This window comes from Rattus rattus, chromosome 1 (assembly GCF_011064425.1).
Source record: "Rattus rattus isolate New Zealand chromosome 1, Rrattus_CSIRO_v1, whole genome shotgun sequence".
NCBI lineage: Eukaryota > Metazoa > Chordata > Mammalia > Rodentia > Muridae > Rattus > Rattus rattus.
The window spans coordinates 211,139,112-211,156,125 of NC_046154.1; positions in this window are offsets into that span (position 1 = coordinate 211,139,112).

A 17,014-nucleotide genomic window follows, 5' to 3' on the forward strand; every position below is an offset into this window, starting at 1 on the left:
TAAGATAATCAACTGAGTTTGTGCAAGTCCCAGCTTGGGAGTCATTTGCTATGTGGCAATAGCTAATCCCATGTAGTATTGTTAAATAGGTCCTCACTCAGTTACTGGTCAGAGAAACATGGGATGAGACAGATTCTATAGCTTTTGTACTTTTTAAAGCATGGGGGTCTAAATATATTTCCCCAAAAGCAACTGTGACTTTTTACCACCTAAGATACTTTCCATTTTGAGAGCTAGAAAAGTCAGAGAGGAAAGGAGATAAAGATTAAGGTCACTGAGAATGGAGAACACACATGGCGATGGCCCAAGCCCCACCCCTGCTCTTTAGGATCCTGGAATATTTCTTTCTTCCCAAGCTGCTTATTTTTGTTGACAAGAGTATTTGTACCCAGTATTTATCCCTAGAAACACCACAAGGTCAAACTCTGAAAAAGCCCATTCACTATCACTCAAGGGTGGAGGTTAGAGCTCTGCAGGTTTCCTGGATCTTTCCTCTTCAAATTGTTTGCCTACCATATAAAGTTCCTGAAATACCTCTCTTATGAGAAATCCTCTTCTCTTTTGTTGGCTGAGCTAAATCTGGTTTCCTTTGCTCAAGTTTTACAGCACCATGCTTCCACTTATCTGTTGAGTTGTTTCCAAACCACCACAGTGGGTCCCACCTCTACGCTTTAAGCCATGCAGGCCACAAGCCCTTCCTTACTTATCTCTTTCATCAGTCTGCCTTCTCACGAATTCCTCTTCAGGCCTGATTGTGATTTTTAAAAACAGAAAGCAGAAACTAAACCCTGGCTACTGTAGCTGACAGAAACCCCACTCCCCTTTTCAACTCTGTAACTTTAACAATAGTCAGTCCAGTGTTCACCCGGCATTCATGGAGAGACACTGATTATAGGTCCTGGAGGAACAGAGCCAAACCCTATTGTCTTCACCTCCTCCCACCCCTCCAAACCCTGCTCAGTACGGACAATCTCTTTTATGCTAGATTATTGCTATTATATTAAATCAATTGAATAATTAAGGCACATTCTAATGAAGAGACTCCAGGGAATGTTCTTATTTTAACAATGGCCTAATCTAGAAGACACATTCTCTAATTGGACAGTTTTGACTGGCCAGACAATTGGAATTAGTATTGGGGGCATGTGAGAGTCACTCCACGTGTGAGGGTGGGTCCTGATGCCCTGTAAGATACATCAAGAGGCCTGGAGAAATACCGTCATAGACTAGACCTTAACGCTTTCCAGCACTCAACATTCTCTTGTGTTAACTGTTCTGATAGGAAACATTTAGTATAAACCCCCTTTTATAGATAAAGGCAGTAAAACACAGGCCAAGTATTGAGCCCATAGCAGCTGGTTAGCAACAGAAATGGCCTTGGCCTCAGGTCTCTTGACACCTAACCCAACACTCTTCCCACCTCAGACACTCAAATTATTGCTGCTCACCTCAGTCAGCACCCCTCACTGAAGAGCAGGACCCAGCAGCATTTTAGACAGAAAATTTGAGTGATGCTTGAATACCAGCTTTGATTGTGAGGTGTGACCTTGATTGCTAGACATTTTCTTCTCAAGCAAAACCAAAATGAAACAAAATGCCTATTTATTTTTTTCTGAGGCAAAAAAAAACCCTCCTATATCTAACTTGCAAGCAAATTTTGCAAAAGAAAAGGGATTCGTATCTGAGTGTTTTTTCCACACTCAGTCTTTCCATTGGAAAGCAAAAGCCAGTCGGAGGAACCAGCATATCCCAAGGAGCAAAACAAAGATGGAAGCCAGTGCCTTAAAGTCAAACCAAGAACCTAGGCAGGATCACATATTTACTCGAGAAATTGCTTCTTAAAAAGTAACTGAAGTCATAACCTGCCCTCTTCTTTAAGACACTGGGCACCCTGTCGGCAACCCATCAGACCCTTTTACACTAGATGTACAGTTAGTTTCTAAGATGTCCTTCTGTTGACCGCAAAGCATCTCTTTCTCATAAGAAGAAGTAATGAAAACAATATGGAGATACAGAACAACAGGCTCTCACAGGTAGACAGCACAGATAGTGTCTAAAACAAAACAAAACCAAAAAAACCCCTTAAACTGTGTTAAAAAAAGAAACTCATAAGAAATGGGTAATTTCTATGATTTTCAAATTCTATTTTAACAAAAAGAAGAGAAATATTAAATGATTATATGTATAATCATTTAATATTTATTATTATATTTATATTTATTTATACTGTATTTATGTTTATATAATATATTTATATTTATTTATACTATATTTATGTTTATATATAATATATTTATATTTATTTATAATACATTTATATTATTTATATATTATATATGTAATGTGTATGTAACATGTGCATACCCATGTAGATGGGGGAGAGCTCTAAAGAATGAGTGTTTCATGTATGTAGTGTCTGTAGCTATTCAGCCAATCATAGACTGAAAATATAGAGAAGGAACTAACACAAACACCAACGCTGAGCTGATAAACAAGGATCTGCACCTCCCCAAACTGCATCTCTATTGAACACGTGTAGACTTTCTCCCTTGTCACCATTCCCAAGATGTTACAATAGAACAGTCATTCACCATGCATTAGGTGTTCTAAGTGGTCTGGAGCGGATTTAAGCAGAGGAATATGCACAGCCATAGGTAAATACTACGCCGTCTCCTATGGGAGGCTTCTGCATTTGAAGATTTTGTTATCTGAAGGTGGTCCTAAACTAATTCCTCTGAATGCTGAGAGCTGACCATATGTATGAATCACAGCTTCAAGGTACAATAGTGTAAAGGCTAGGCATTAGAGCTAGGCAGGCTGAATCTCTGTATGACATTTAGAAAGCTCCTTGAGACGTTTCATGGTCAGTTTCTCCATGGAAATCAAAGTCATGAGGACTTTAGTTAAGTCCTATAGCTGTGAGCATTGGGTGAGAAGCTGTAAAGGGCAGGGGACAGTGTCTGGCTTGTAGAGATCACAGGGAACATGCTGCCGGTATGACTGTCTTTATCTTGTATCAGAGACCGATGTGTCACTGTGCAACTGGGGAACATCACCTCCTCTCCTCCTAAGGAAGACAGACCCTGTGCACCTTAGAGTTGGAATTTGTATTAGCTTCTTCTCAATTGCTGGGATAAAACACCATGGCCAAGGCAAGGTATTGAAGGAAAGGTTTATCCGGTGCTTAGGGTTCCGGAGCAATGAGAGTCCACCTTGGCAAGGAATTGTGGCAGCAGACAGCAGACATGGTGGCAGTAAGGGCTGAGAGCTCACATCTCAAATTACAGACATGAATCAGAGAGTCTACTGGGTGCAGCCACCTGGCCTTTGAAACCTCTAACCCTCCCCTCAATGCCCACCCCCCTCCAGTGCACACTTCCTCCAGCAAGGCCGCACCTCCTAATCCTCCACAGGCAAGGCTACCAAGTAGGGACCAAGTATTCAAATGCCTGAGACTGGGTGGGGGGGGGGGCACTTTATTCAAACCACCACGTGTTTTTCTTACTGTGTGAAGTATGACTGTGAGCAAACTCCCCAAGGACACTTAGACTCCTGAAGGTTCTAGACAGCAAGGAGAGTCTTGTCTTGAGTGGGCTGGGATTGGTAGGCTTCTGGGAAGACAGCTGAGTACCTGAGCTAGCCAGTAAGCAGCGACAGAAAGGCAGCGTCGAGGGCAAACAGACACAAGATATCGAATGTACACACAGGTCCTCCAGAGGTGCTCTTCCCTTCCCAGTCCAGCCATGTGGATGGAGTCTGTTTTGTTACATGTTCCTTGCTAAATATAAGCGACATTGGTGTTTGCTCATCGGCTTGGGCATTCATTGTCTGTGGCGCTACACTGAGACCCTGATGGGGTACCCTGCTCTTCCGTGGGCAGTGTGGTACGTGACAGAGAGAATGTGATCTGGAGGACACTGTTTCAGACTTAGAATAAGAACAGATGATCAGGCAATGGTAAATATCACTTCAGTGAATGGGGCACACAGCTTTCAAAAGGAGCTAAAGGTTCCCTGGATGTATCCATTGCAGCCCTTTGAAAAGTACTGTGGCACTAAGGTATCCAGAACCGTGGGACTGTCTTTCCATTTTGGTGTAACACACAGTCATCTAAAAGCAAAGCAAGAAACTTGGTGCGTGAAAGAGGCTCATAGAAGCATGATTCATAACAGTTAAAAAAAAATAGAATCATAGCACGCTGACTTAACAGGATGCTATGACTTTAACAAAACAATTTTGCAACATGAAGAAATGTTATGATATAATGCTACTGTGTAAAAACCAAGGATTCCAATGCTAACTATGGGGCTCATTCAGTTTCAAGGACACAAAAAAATGTCATTTCTCTTATCAGAGGCTAGGGTCAGCAAGAGGGCATAACAGGTTGGGGCACTTGCCACCAAGCCTGATGGCCGCATTGTAATCCCAGGGACCCACGGGATGGAAAGATAAAAAGAGCCTACTAAAAGTTGTCCTCCTCCACACATTCACTGTAGCACGTCCATACCTTCTCCACACACACACACCCGCACATAAACAAACAAGCAAACAAATAAAATCATGGCTATATTCCACAAGAGGAAGCATATGTTTGGCACTATAAATCTGGCCAAGAGCCCACAATTGGGGAGAATACAGGCTAGGAGTTAACCTGCGTCTATTGTTCTGCCAAATGGATAGAGTATAAACTGCCCTCAAATTTATATCCTTATTAGTGCAGCTTAGTCCTCATCAGAGAAATTTCCTAGTTCAGTGAGTTGTGGTTAGTGCAGAACCTCACAGCTGGTCAAAGGGAAGAGTGAGCATCAGAGGAGAGCTTGGCGACATGGGACAGCATGCCTCCTCTTCCAGGGGACCTCTTGGAACCAGGGGATGGAACGACTGTATGAGCCAGCAGGTGGGGAGGACTAGAGGGAAGTTGTCTTCAGCACATGACAGGACCACTGCACTCATCTGCACATGATAGGACCACTACACTCACTTGCACATGACAGAATCGCAGCACTTACCTACACATGATAGGACCAAAGCACTCATCTGCACATGACAGAACTGCAGCATTCACCTGCACATGATAGGACCACAGCACTAATGACCTCAGCAGCTATGGTCGCCTGTACAAAATCAAGCCAGTTAATATTCTAGCATAGAGTAGGAAGGGGCTCATAAACCTCCAGCCTTAATGGTCAGCCATGCACAGTTGGTGGCTTATAGGAGAACTTGTCAGTTTCTTTCGAGGGAGTGTCTTCTGGTAGGTGGACAATGGTCCAGTGCATGGCCCCACACCCAAGAGTACATGGGCTGCCCAAATTAGGGACAGTGGATTATTTTTTAAAGGCAAAAAGAACATGAAGTTATAGGTTGGGAAGGTGGGGTTAGATCTAGGAGTAATTAGGGTAAGAGGTGACTTTGATCAAAGTATCTTCTATGAAATTCTCAAAGAATTAATAACAATACTATTTCAAAACATCTTGGGCTATATATAAAGCCTAGTTGTGAATTAAGTCACTTTCTTCTGGCTCCCTCACCCTTTCTCTTCCTCAGTCAAAATGACTGCATCAACTTCATAACACGTGCAGCTGCCTGCCCGAGTGAGAAAGATGTGGCCTGGCCCCTTTGTTCTCCTGGCTTCTAGTACAGGAAGAATAAGAAAAGGCACCAGCGCTCGTTCTGCTGGTTTTGAGGCTTTTTAAAGTTTCATAGTCTCAGACAATCAGATTGAGAGGGCTAACAAAACCTTTCACAACGCATTTCTTTAAATACCGGCCCAGCACACCTGAACAGCATGCAGGCTGAGCACAATATGTTTGTCAAGAGCCTTCATGAGTCACCGTGCTCTGCACAGCTAGTCCCAGCTTTGAATGAAAAAGAGAAGAAGAAGAAGAAGAAGAAGAAGAAGAAGAAGAAGAAGAGGAAGAAGAGGAAGAGGAAGAGGAAGAGGAAGAGGAAGAGGAAGAGGAAGAGGAAGAGGAAGAGGAAGAGGAAGAGGAAGAGGAAGAAGAAGAAGAAGAAGAAGAAGAAGAAGAAGAAGAAGAAGAAGAAGAAGAAGAAGAAGAAGAAGAAGAAGAAGAAGAAGAAGAAGGCAAAGATGTAGATGAAAAGCGGAGAGTCAGTCACTGTGCAAGGGAGCAACAACCATTGCCGGACTGTGCTGTGGGTGCCAATCAGGTCAGAGGGCACAGAGCAGTTCATCCCTGTCAAATGCTTTCAGAAAGGGCAAACAGAGAAGGCACAGCTGCCCCAGAGACAGGGTGGCATCCTATGTCAAGTCCAAAGTAAAGAGGTGAGAGATAAATGAAGATTTAGGCATTATAGAGATTCTTTTTAGATACGTGTGTGTGTGTGTGTGTGTGTGTGTGTGTGTGTGTGTGTGTGTGTGTGTACACCTTGGGTATTGTTACAGGGTCTTAATGAGACCTGGGGCTCACTGATCAGGCTATGCTAGCTGGCCAGTGACTTCCACAGATCCTCTTAACTAGAATCCCAGGTGCTCACCACCATGTCTGGGGATCGAACTCAGGCCCTCATGCTCTCCTGACAAATATTTTATTAACTAAGCACTTTCCCCAGAGGTCAATAGTTTTGTTTTTACTCCATGTTCTCTTAGACACCCAAGGCACTAGGGTGAACAACATTTTATAACAGAGACTCCAGAAACCATTTCAATACCAGCTAACACGTGAGCAGTTCGTGGGACAAAGTGCCCTCCGCAAACAACAGACAGACCAGCATCCTAAGACTGCCTACCATGGGCAAAGGCTAATCTTGCCTTTTGATGTCTCTCTTAACAAAAATAGTTCCCTCCAGCCATCCTAGCTTGGCTTTAGTTTAGCTCTTTGCCTGGCAATGGTAGAAATAGTTTGATTTAAAGCTTAGGCAGAAAGGAAGACATGTTAAGAACTTATTCACAACTTATTTCACGGGAACTTTCCAAGCCAATTGTCAGCAATTCCAGCACAGCTCGAAGTTTCTGTCTAGGTCCTGGACTAGATTCCAATTTCTTGGGATAAGAACCTGCTAAAGTAGCTGACTTATGAGTCAGGTTATATGCAAAGTACTTAGTAAAGCCTCATGTGGTGATATGCTCACACAATGAAACCACTGAGACGTGAGCCATCTGAGTAGTGAGTGCAGCCAAGAGCTGCCTCTGCCTTCACCCGAGGGAGATGGCCAGGCAGAGGGAGACGCTGGATCTAGCTCGATGACCAAAGGACTCATCCTACTCCCCTTTCCCCCTTTCTGTTGTCCTGATCATAGACAGTTAAATTCTCTTACATAGAAGTGTAATCACTTCTCAAGATCAAGTAAAATTATGAATTTTTATTATTAAAATTATTGGAAAGCTAAAACCTGGGGCTGCCAAGATGGCTCATTGAAGTAAGACATTTGTCACCAAGCCTGAGAAAACTCACTGTGGCACATATGCAAACACGTGTACCTGTGTGGGCGCACACAAGTCACACACACAGACACACACACACACACACACACACACACACACACACACACGGGCATACACACACAAACACATACAGGGCACAACACAGTAAATTAATATAATTTTAAAACTAAAATGTATGCATTGTTCACAAAGGTTGAAATGTCAACATATTCTAAGAAATACTAAAAAATATAAAGACAGCCAGTATATGCTATGTTAACAATTGAAACACAAACAAGGTCTCTGAGGTTGTCCCTGCCTTTGTGACAAACAGCCAAGAGGTCAACTCTCCAGACTCATGCCCTAATGGTACGAATGGCTCTCACAACAGCACTGACAGCCAGATAAACCTGAGCATATCGTGAGCATCTGTGTCGTTCATAAGCACGGATAAACACGGATGGGAGTGAAGAATAAAGAGTTCATACAAGGGAGTTCTGGGGAAGGCCACTATCTGGGTGATGACAGGGGTGCCGGGGATCCATTTCCTATCTCGGGAGCTGGGCGGTGCACAGTCTACACCCAAGCCCACCACACAACAGCCATTTCCTGGGTATTTACTTTCCTGTCTTTTGCTGAGTTCTCACTACGTACTGAGTAATGTATCTGCCAAGTGATCTGCACGATTGCCTAGCCTAATCATCAGGATAACCTGTGAGGTTAAGTCTTCGCATTACCACATCACAGAATGGAAGATCTTGGGACTGGGGAGATAGCCCTGTCAGTGTAGTGCAAGCCCAGAAACCAGGGTTCAATCCCCAGTACCCACGTGAAAACTGGGTGTGGTACATGCTCATAATCCCCTGAACGACCCCTGAAATCAAGCCCTGTTCTCCATGTGCACACGTACCCACACACAGAGAGAGAAATGAATGAAGTCATTGCAGAAAGTTTAAGGAACTTACCAACGTTGATCCAAGGTGGCTTCACTCTGTCTCAGGCTCTCATAGGCCACTCCACCTGCCATTGGCAAAAGGGACAGAGGGAAAAGTCATTTTTACGGTAACTAATAGAGCCAATCTATAAGCGCATTCTATGGGGGGGGGCCTACAAAAAACCATCCCTTTGCCTCAAGAATACAACAATCCCTGTGTGTCACTTCCACCTTTTTTCTGCCACTGCAAGTATTTAGAATGCCACACACCAAAAGTAACTAAGTTCACCACTAGTCCCTAGTCAGAAAAGACCTTCGCTGACTGCGCCTCCTGATGAGGGCACCTGCTATTAGTTAGGGAAATCAGTGAACCACTGGTCACTGAGAGGGAGGACAGCATGAAGTTAGCCAATGAACTGGTGTCCCCAGGAGGAGCGCCAGCAAGCAGCAAGCAGGGACCAGGATTTCAGTCTGAAGCTTCTGAAGAACGACTTGAGATCTAAGGACTGACACTCTGCTGAAACAGCTATTTTAAGCCAGGAAATTCCATGGTGGGAGGCATGCAGAGAAGAATAATTCTGAGCCGGAACTGGGAAGGGATAAGTTGACTCTGAAAATCCCTCTTGCCTTGGTTCGACTGCCACCCCAGTCTCTCTAGGACACACAATTGCGGTGTGTTGGAGGCCTTTTGCATCTCCTAAGCACACATCTCCTAAGACACAAACCTCTTGAGGCAACAGAACAAAGGCTAGAATCAAACTGGTTGGAAGCCTTGGCTTTACCTCCCACCCAATACCTTTGAAGTCCCTGAGGCCGCTCTCTCACTTACATAATTAGGACGTGAACAGTGTCTACCCTGTAAGATTGATGTTAACATTAAATGTGTGTCACCTCCCCAGAACTCAAAAAAAAATGTCCTTTCAGACTCAAGACTGATTGAAAGCAGGGACATCTTTTATCATAGCTTTCAGGGACATAGACATTAAAATGAGTGCCGTGCTCCTCAAAGCAATGGTTTCAGGACCCTCTCAGCACCACTCCCTTCTTTTCAGCAGCTCCTTTTGTTTCCTACAGACTCGAAACTCTGGAGCTGCCTTCAGCAGAGTAGCCTTGCTGGTCCCTTTCCAGAACGATCATTTGGAGCCAAGCGTGATGTTGAGAAGTGCATCCTTTTGTGTCACATGTGAAAAAACCAAGTCCCCAGTCTGGTCCTTACTCCTACCTCCAGCTCTGTTGGTTGCCACATACGCCCCCTACTGTTTCTCCATCTTTCTCACTCAAAATCTCATTGTTCCCTGGTCTAGCAGCACCACCATGGTTCCCTGGGCTACTCAAGCCCCCCAGCCTGATGGAATATCAGAGCCTGATTCATACAGAAATCATTCTATCTTTCCTCCAAGCCCTACCTCATAGTTCAATGCTTCACTGGAGTTCTCCTCAGGCCCTGAGCTGTTCAGTGGCCAAGAACAGTGATATGGAAGTCCAGACCACAGGACAGGGCTAAAGAGAAGTCCTGAATCCACCGACAGCCTCATTGCCTGACTCTAGATCCTCCTCTGCTGTGTGTCCAGTGTGGTAATCCCAGGGCAAGCTCACATTCCTGCCTCTCAGTTCCCTCCAAGGTAACGGCTACTTCTAAGTTTTATTTTCTTAGATTACAAGAAGCACTACGTGAGTGCCCTGTAAATGTTTGTCCAAGGCCCTTGTGTCTCGGCAGGGTAACCAGGAATGCGTATTCAACTTTTTGCATCTCAGTTTCTTTACTTTAAGAGTAAGAAAAGTATCATCAACTTCCAATTATTAGAATTAAAGAAAATAAGGTGTGTAATTTGCTTATTGTATAATGTACATAGAACCTTGTATATTAGAAAATTTCAACAAAATGGTATGCTTAGTTAGATGTGGTGGCACGTACCTGTAATCAAGGGTATGTGGAATGTCGAAGTGGGGGGGGGTCAAGAGTTCAAAAGCCAGGCTCGGCTACAAAGTAAACTCAAAGCCAATCTGAGCTAAATGTAACACTGTCTCAAAAAATAACAGCAAGGACAACAACAAAAAAGGTATGTTAAAAAAATTAGTAGCTTCTTCTGAGCTCGGGAACACATTGTTCTTGACTCTTATTATAACATACATCAAATCACGATAGCCTAAACTGGGGAGTCCCCGGAGAGAGACACTGTGTTGGTATTTCTTCTTCTTTTATAGTAAAGCCATTATAGCCAGCATGTGAAATGGGACGTGGAACTAAAGCAAAAGCCACAGCTTGTAAAAGTGTACAAGGACTCGTAACACAGACAACTGCTCAAACCACAGAATGTGGGATGAACTAGGATCAGACACAGCACTAGCTCACTCAGACCCATGGCTCTTAGTATGACTGCATTACAGCCTGCATGACTCTGCTCCGTTCTGCATCCTAAAGACAAGACCTTTGATTATTCCAGAAACTTCTTAGTCTGCAAATTCTGACCAGTCACAAAGAACTGCCTGTGGTCCTGGACACTCTGCCCATGTTCCTCCTAATGTCACACAGGACAGACATCATTTGATCATGCAACACGGTAACAAATCCGTGTTTGTCTATGATGATGGACTCCTCATTGTCTTTCTTGGTGGGACCTTATTTTGTCATATATGACAAGAGTTTGATACAGTACCAGGTAGTAGCATGACATCCATGAAAGTGTTCCTTAAATCAAGACTGAGGTGGTGCAAAATTGTTATAACCTGCAAATCCTTAAAAGAACTCTAGTTAAAAAAATATCAGAGTTCCATCAGGTCAACTGGGGGGCACCATGTATGTGATTTTCTAAGCTATTCACCCTATCAGTTTCATGGGCTACAATATATAATAAAGACTAGAAACCTGGTTGGTCCTGTGTGTTTACAGCTAATGAGTGCAATGTCTGTTATCCAGGAAATCACAAGCTGAAGAAGAACACAGTGTAGAGCCAGCAAGGTGACACAGTCACCTTCCTACAGCACCTCACACAGGGTATTGCTCACAGCATGTGCAAACAGAAACTTCTGTTGATCTCATTCTGTCAACTGTCACTGTGAAGCGACTGAACATGTTTAAGAGGAGACACAGCCTGATCCATGTGGTGTCCAGGAAGACTATTGGTGGCAGGAGCCAGGGCACCCTGTGACAGGCAAGCTGACTAGAGGCAAGCTTTATTGCTCAGGCCGAGGGAGGGACGCTGGCTACAGAGCTAACAGAAAGAAGGGAAATGGGTCTTCTCTAAAGGACTAAGGAAGACAATATGATGCCCAACTGACCTTGAGGGATGCAAAAGGCAATAGAATTCAAGCTGTGCTGTGATTGCCACCTACTGACATAGGAAGCCACCTTGAAAGCAAGCAGAAGGCACTGGAAAAGTCAGGAGCATCTATATATCACAGCCAACGCCGGAAGTCAAGGGCTTCAGACTCTTGGGTCACGGGCAGCCTATAGCATGCTGTGGTAAGACCAAAATGACAACAAAGGTAACGATGTTTGCTTAAAGTAGGAAACGGTGAGTCACTTATTAAATCTTGGGAAGCAGTGACAAACCTTTTGTAACGTGTGCTAGACAGATTTTGGTTTTAGCTTTGTTTAAAATTTCAACTAAATTCATTTAAGCAATGAGAGTCAAAGACCCTGGTCTGGCTTGCTGACCAGTAGAGTGACTCACTCATGAGATTATGACCATATTTTGACCTTTTAGCTCAGTATTTTCCTGCATGGCTAAAAATGAAGATATACCAGATACCCTTCCTGGGCTAAGGAACAATAAAAGCACAGTTTGGCCTAATAAGATTCTACATAAATGTACAACGTGAATAAATAGTATTTTAATGAACATGATTTTTGCTTTCAGGAACTTTAAATAAAGGGAGCTTTGACCAAGAACCTAACACCAATACGGAAAGGAAGCACTGGGTTATTTAGAATAAACATATCACAGTATCACAGTAGAGTAGGCGGCAAGCAGACACTAAGGCTTCCCAGAGACCATCTAGGAAGAAAAGGGAAAGGTTATATGAACTCCTTTTCCTGGAGGTGCGTTGCCCATGTGTCACCCATTGAACCCAAGGTTAAAGAAGAAATCTTCCGGCCCCTTCCCTGAAATCGCCACGCTAACTATTTCTGTGTCCCTGAGCCTTAGGCCTGAAGGTCTACAGCCATCTTGGAACCAGGTTTTGTGTGAGTTGCCGCAAACATTTAAGGTCGCTCTATGTTTGTTTTCAAATAACCTGCCACTAGGGTAAGAGAGAAAACACATTTTTTTCCCCAGAAGTCTTTCCATGGCTGCAGCATTTGGGTCCATTTTCATTAAATATTTCATGCACAAACAATCAATGGGCAACTGGAAGTGATTATTTAGTAATTACATTTAGCTCTAACAGAGCCAACCCATTAGGGCAATAACACACAGGCCGTGATGGCCATTTTAACTCTGAAATAGCCAGTTAGGGCAACTGCTGTCTTGGGGGCAGGGTTCCAGAAATAAATGACCTCCATAGTGCTGAAGGATGATATGTTTCTCAACATTCTAAGAGGCTAATCAACTCAAGGACATGGGTGTTTACAAACTATAACCTCAACAGGCTAGGGGAAGAGTAATTCATTTTAAAACTCTAAAACTGTTCTTTAAAGACTTAATTTGCTCATTAGTTTAATACATCTAGATTGGATTTCCTCCAAACCTAAATTTATAATAATCTGGGCCAGTTAACTGGTATTGGGGGCGGGCGTTATTCCTTTGCGATGGACCGGTTAGTAGCGTCTTGTACACCCCCACAGCTCTTCCCCTGACCGGTACTGCCCACACTCCTTCCTTCTCACTTCTCTGGGGTTTTCCCAAGGGGGGGAGGGCAGACAATGGCTAATGTTCCCCTCGCTCTCCTCACACTGTAGAGTTTGATAACAGCACTATCCCCTTGCCCATGCAGTTTCTGCTGAGTGACCCTTTGCCTGGGATTACAGCCCTTACCAGGCCCCGTTGTTTGTTCTTTCACTGCTCTGAACCAAGATAAAAATGGCTTCCCACTCCTGCTGATTTCCCACCAGAGACGCCTCATTTATTTCTGTGAGCCTGCCCTCAGGTCTGCAGTTGACCTTTCAGTTAACTTTCTTCATTCAGACCTTGAGAAGAAAGCTCCATCTTGCTAAAGACTCAGTGCAACCACGCTCAAAATGAATGCACAAGGGATTCTTTCCAAGAGGAAGATGAGGAGCTAATGCCCAAGACCCATACATATGCGAGATCTGTACTCTGGGAGGGGTGGGCAGGAGGTAGCAACGAGTCCACACAGAACCTTCTGTTTGGGGCAACTTTAACGTATTTAATGACAAAAAAGCAAACACTGATTGATATTCAGCCTTTTGAGTTCCTACTCCTCATCTGAAACACAGAAACGAAATCTCATCCGCTCATTGCCACTGTCCAAAACCAAAACAGCACAGCAGAAAGCAGCAGGGCTGCCAACACCCGGAGAGTCACTCATGGATGTGTCCCCTCCACCCCACACCCCGCCCCGAGCAACAAGAGCTCCTTTGGGTTAATTACGGTTCAGTTCAAATAAAGAGCAAATTACATTCCCAGAATCTTTTTGTTCCAAATTTTAACTTGCTCTTGTTGGGAAGAAGTAGCCATCACTTTTTCAAAGCCTAGAGCCAAGTCACAAACTAGGGGAAAAAAGGAAGGAAGAAAAGAGGGAGGGAGGGAGGGAGGGAAGGAAGGAAGAGGGAGGGAGGGAGGGAGGGAGGGGGAAGGAAGGAAGAAAAGAGGGAGCGAGGGACGGAGGGAGGGCACTATTTTATGCAAATGTCTTCAGGTTGTCGATTTCTCTCCAAAAACCTATTATCGATGCCACAACTGCCTGAGGTGATGCTGCCTTACTCAGTCTGGATGTTTGTTTATTTAGCTGGACAGAGCAGTTTTCACGCCATTATACTTGCTGAACCTGCCACATGTTGATAAACCGGACGGTTTCCAAGACTGAATAGGAGTGTCTTTAATTTCTTACCTTTCCTTTTGTGCCTGTGACCAGGAAATCAGACGTCCATCCCTGCCTCCTGTTTACTAAAATGATTTAGGAGATTTAGGTGAGAGAGCGGAAGCCCAGGTCTGCTTTCTCACACACATTTGGACTTCGCACTCCTCACTCTCTAAGGGGCTGCTTCTCTGATACACATCTCTGACAACTAACTGCTTGGGCAGTCTCTGCTCCCAGCACGGCTCCAAAGGAGAGTAAATGCTTGTAGACACCTCCTGGTTGCCTTAACAACCTTCATCGTTTCCCTTCCACCTATCTCCACAGTGTGGTAAACATCATTTTGTTCAATTTTCTCCAGGATGCTCCAATGTGTACAGACGTGCTCTGTTAGGTCCCTGACTGATAAGAGCTGAACTTGGGAAGAGTGCAATGCACTACTCCAAAAGAAGCAGAACTTGTTAAAAGTGAAGAAAATACTGTGCACCCAAGAAAGTTAAGGAGACAGAACAGTTATAGCTCAATAGACATCCACGTTTGAAGAGAAAGGAGCATTAATAGGAAATCTTTCTGAAGCTTGGCACATATATATCATTTACATATATAATATTTACGATATATATATGTATATATATATCCACTTACTAGTTTTGATAATATATTGTGTTTTTTGAGATATTAATATTAGAAGCTAGAGAAAGGAAGCTTAGGAGCTCTTTGCCCTTTCTTTCAGCTTTTCTGTATATATAAAATTATTTCAAAATGAAATTTTTCCTTTAAAATTCTGTGTATACACATGTAGGCATGTGTCTGCATGTGGGTAAGAGCATGTGAGTGTAGGTGAGCAGAGACCAGAAGAAGGAATCAGATCCCCTGGAGCTGGAGTTACAGGCAGTTGTGAGCTGCCCAATGTGGGTGCTGGGAACTGAACTCAGGTCCTCTGCAAGAGCATACGTTCTCCTAACTGCTGAGCGATCTCTCCAGGCCCACCCCCTCCCCCCAATAAAATCTTATTTAAGAAAAATAGGATTTCAGCTCCTGAGTTAGAGCTTCAGTAGTTGGTCCTTCGTTGAATATTTTGAAAAATGTGGTCCTACTGAACTCAGAAAATATTAACCCAGGTTGGGATAAAGATGGAAGCAATAATTTATTAATGCTAAATTCTACATAATTACTTGACTTTTTAAAGAAGACCCAACTGAAACTATGTCAAAGTTCATCTTCTCTTCCAGTTAACTATAATGATTCATCCTTCAACCAGTCGCTGGATTTAGTTTCTTTTTTTTAATTTATTATTATTATTATTATTATTATTATTATTATTATTATTATTTTGGATTTAGTTTCTTACATTAAAAGAAAACACAAAGAAGAAAAACCTTGAAAAGTGCTGGCTATTGTTTGTCGGGTGTGGCAAACAGGTGGAGCATGCAAAGGCAGGGGTGGAGTGTGCAGAGGCAGGGGTGGAGAGTGCAGAGGCAGAGGTGGAGAGTGCAGAGGCAGGGGTGGAGTGTGCAGAGGCAGGGGTGGAGAGTGCAGAGGCAGAGGTGGAGTGTGCAGAGGCAGAGGTGGAGAGTGCAGAGGCAGGGGTGGAGTATGCAGAGAAAGAGGCAGGGGTGGAGTGTGCAGAGGCAGTGGAGTGTGCAGAGGCAGGGGTGGAGTGTGCAGAGGCAGGGGTGGGGAGTGCAGAGGCAGGGGTGGGTGTGCAGAGGCAGGGGTGGAGGTGTGGGGCAGAGGTGGGTGTGCAGAGGCAGGGGTGGAGTATGCAGAGAAAGAGGCAGGGGTGGAGTGTGCAGAGGCAGGGGGAGAGTGGAGGCAGGGGTGGAGTATGCAGAGAAAGAGGCAGGGGTGGAGAGTGCAGAGGCAGGGGTGGAGTGTGCAGAGGCAGGGGTGGAGAGTGTAGAGGCAGAGGTGGAGTGTGCAGAGGCAGGGGTGGAGTATGCAGAGAAAGAGGCAGGGGTGGAGTGTGCAGAGGGCAGGGGTGGAGTGTGCAGAGAAAGAGGGTGGGGGTGGAGTGTGCAGAGGCAGAGGTGGAGAGTGCAGAGGCAGGGGTGGAGAGTGCAGAGGCAGAGGTGGAGTGCAGAGGCAGAGGGGGGAGTGCAGAGGCAGGGGTGGAGTATGCAGAGGCAGAGGCAGGGGTAGAGGCAGAGGCAGGGGTGCAGAGGCAGGGGTGGAGGGTGCAGAGGCAGGGGTGGAGTGTGCAGAGGCAGGGGTGGGGAGTGCAGAGGCAGGGGTGGAGTGTGCAGAGGCAGGGGTGGGGGTGGGGAGTGCAGAGGCAGGTGTGGAGTGTGCAGAGAAAGAGGCAGGGGTGGAGTGTGCAGAGGCAGGTGGGGAGTGCAGAGGCAGGGGTGGAGTGTGCAGAGGCAGGGGTGGGGAGTGCAGAGGCAGGGGTGGAGTGTGCAGAGGTAGAGGTGGAGCATGCAGTGTTGGTATTACTTTTACTCTTTCTCTCCTTTTTCCTTTCTTTCTATTTGGAGACAAGGTGTGGTTTGAATGAGAATGGCCCCATAGACTCATAGATTTAAATACCTGGTTACCTAGGAGGGACACTATTTGAAAGGATTAAGAGGTGTGGCTTTGTTGGAAAGTGGAGTGGAAAGTGAGATGCAAGCCTTTCCTATGGGTCCCTTGATCCTTTCATCTGAAGGGGGCAACAAACAAACAAAACTCTCTGGTCTCTGCCTCCAGGAGGTTATTACCCCCCTCGTAGTTCAAATAAC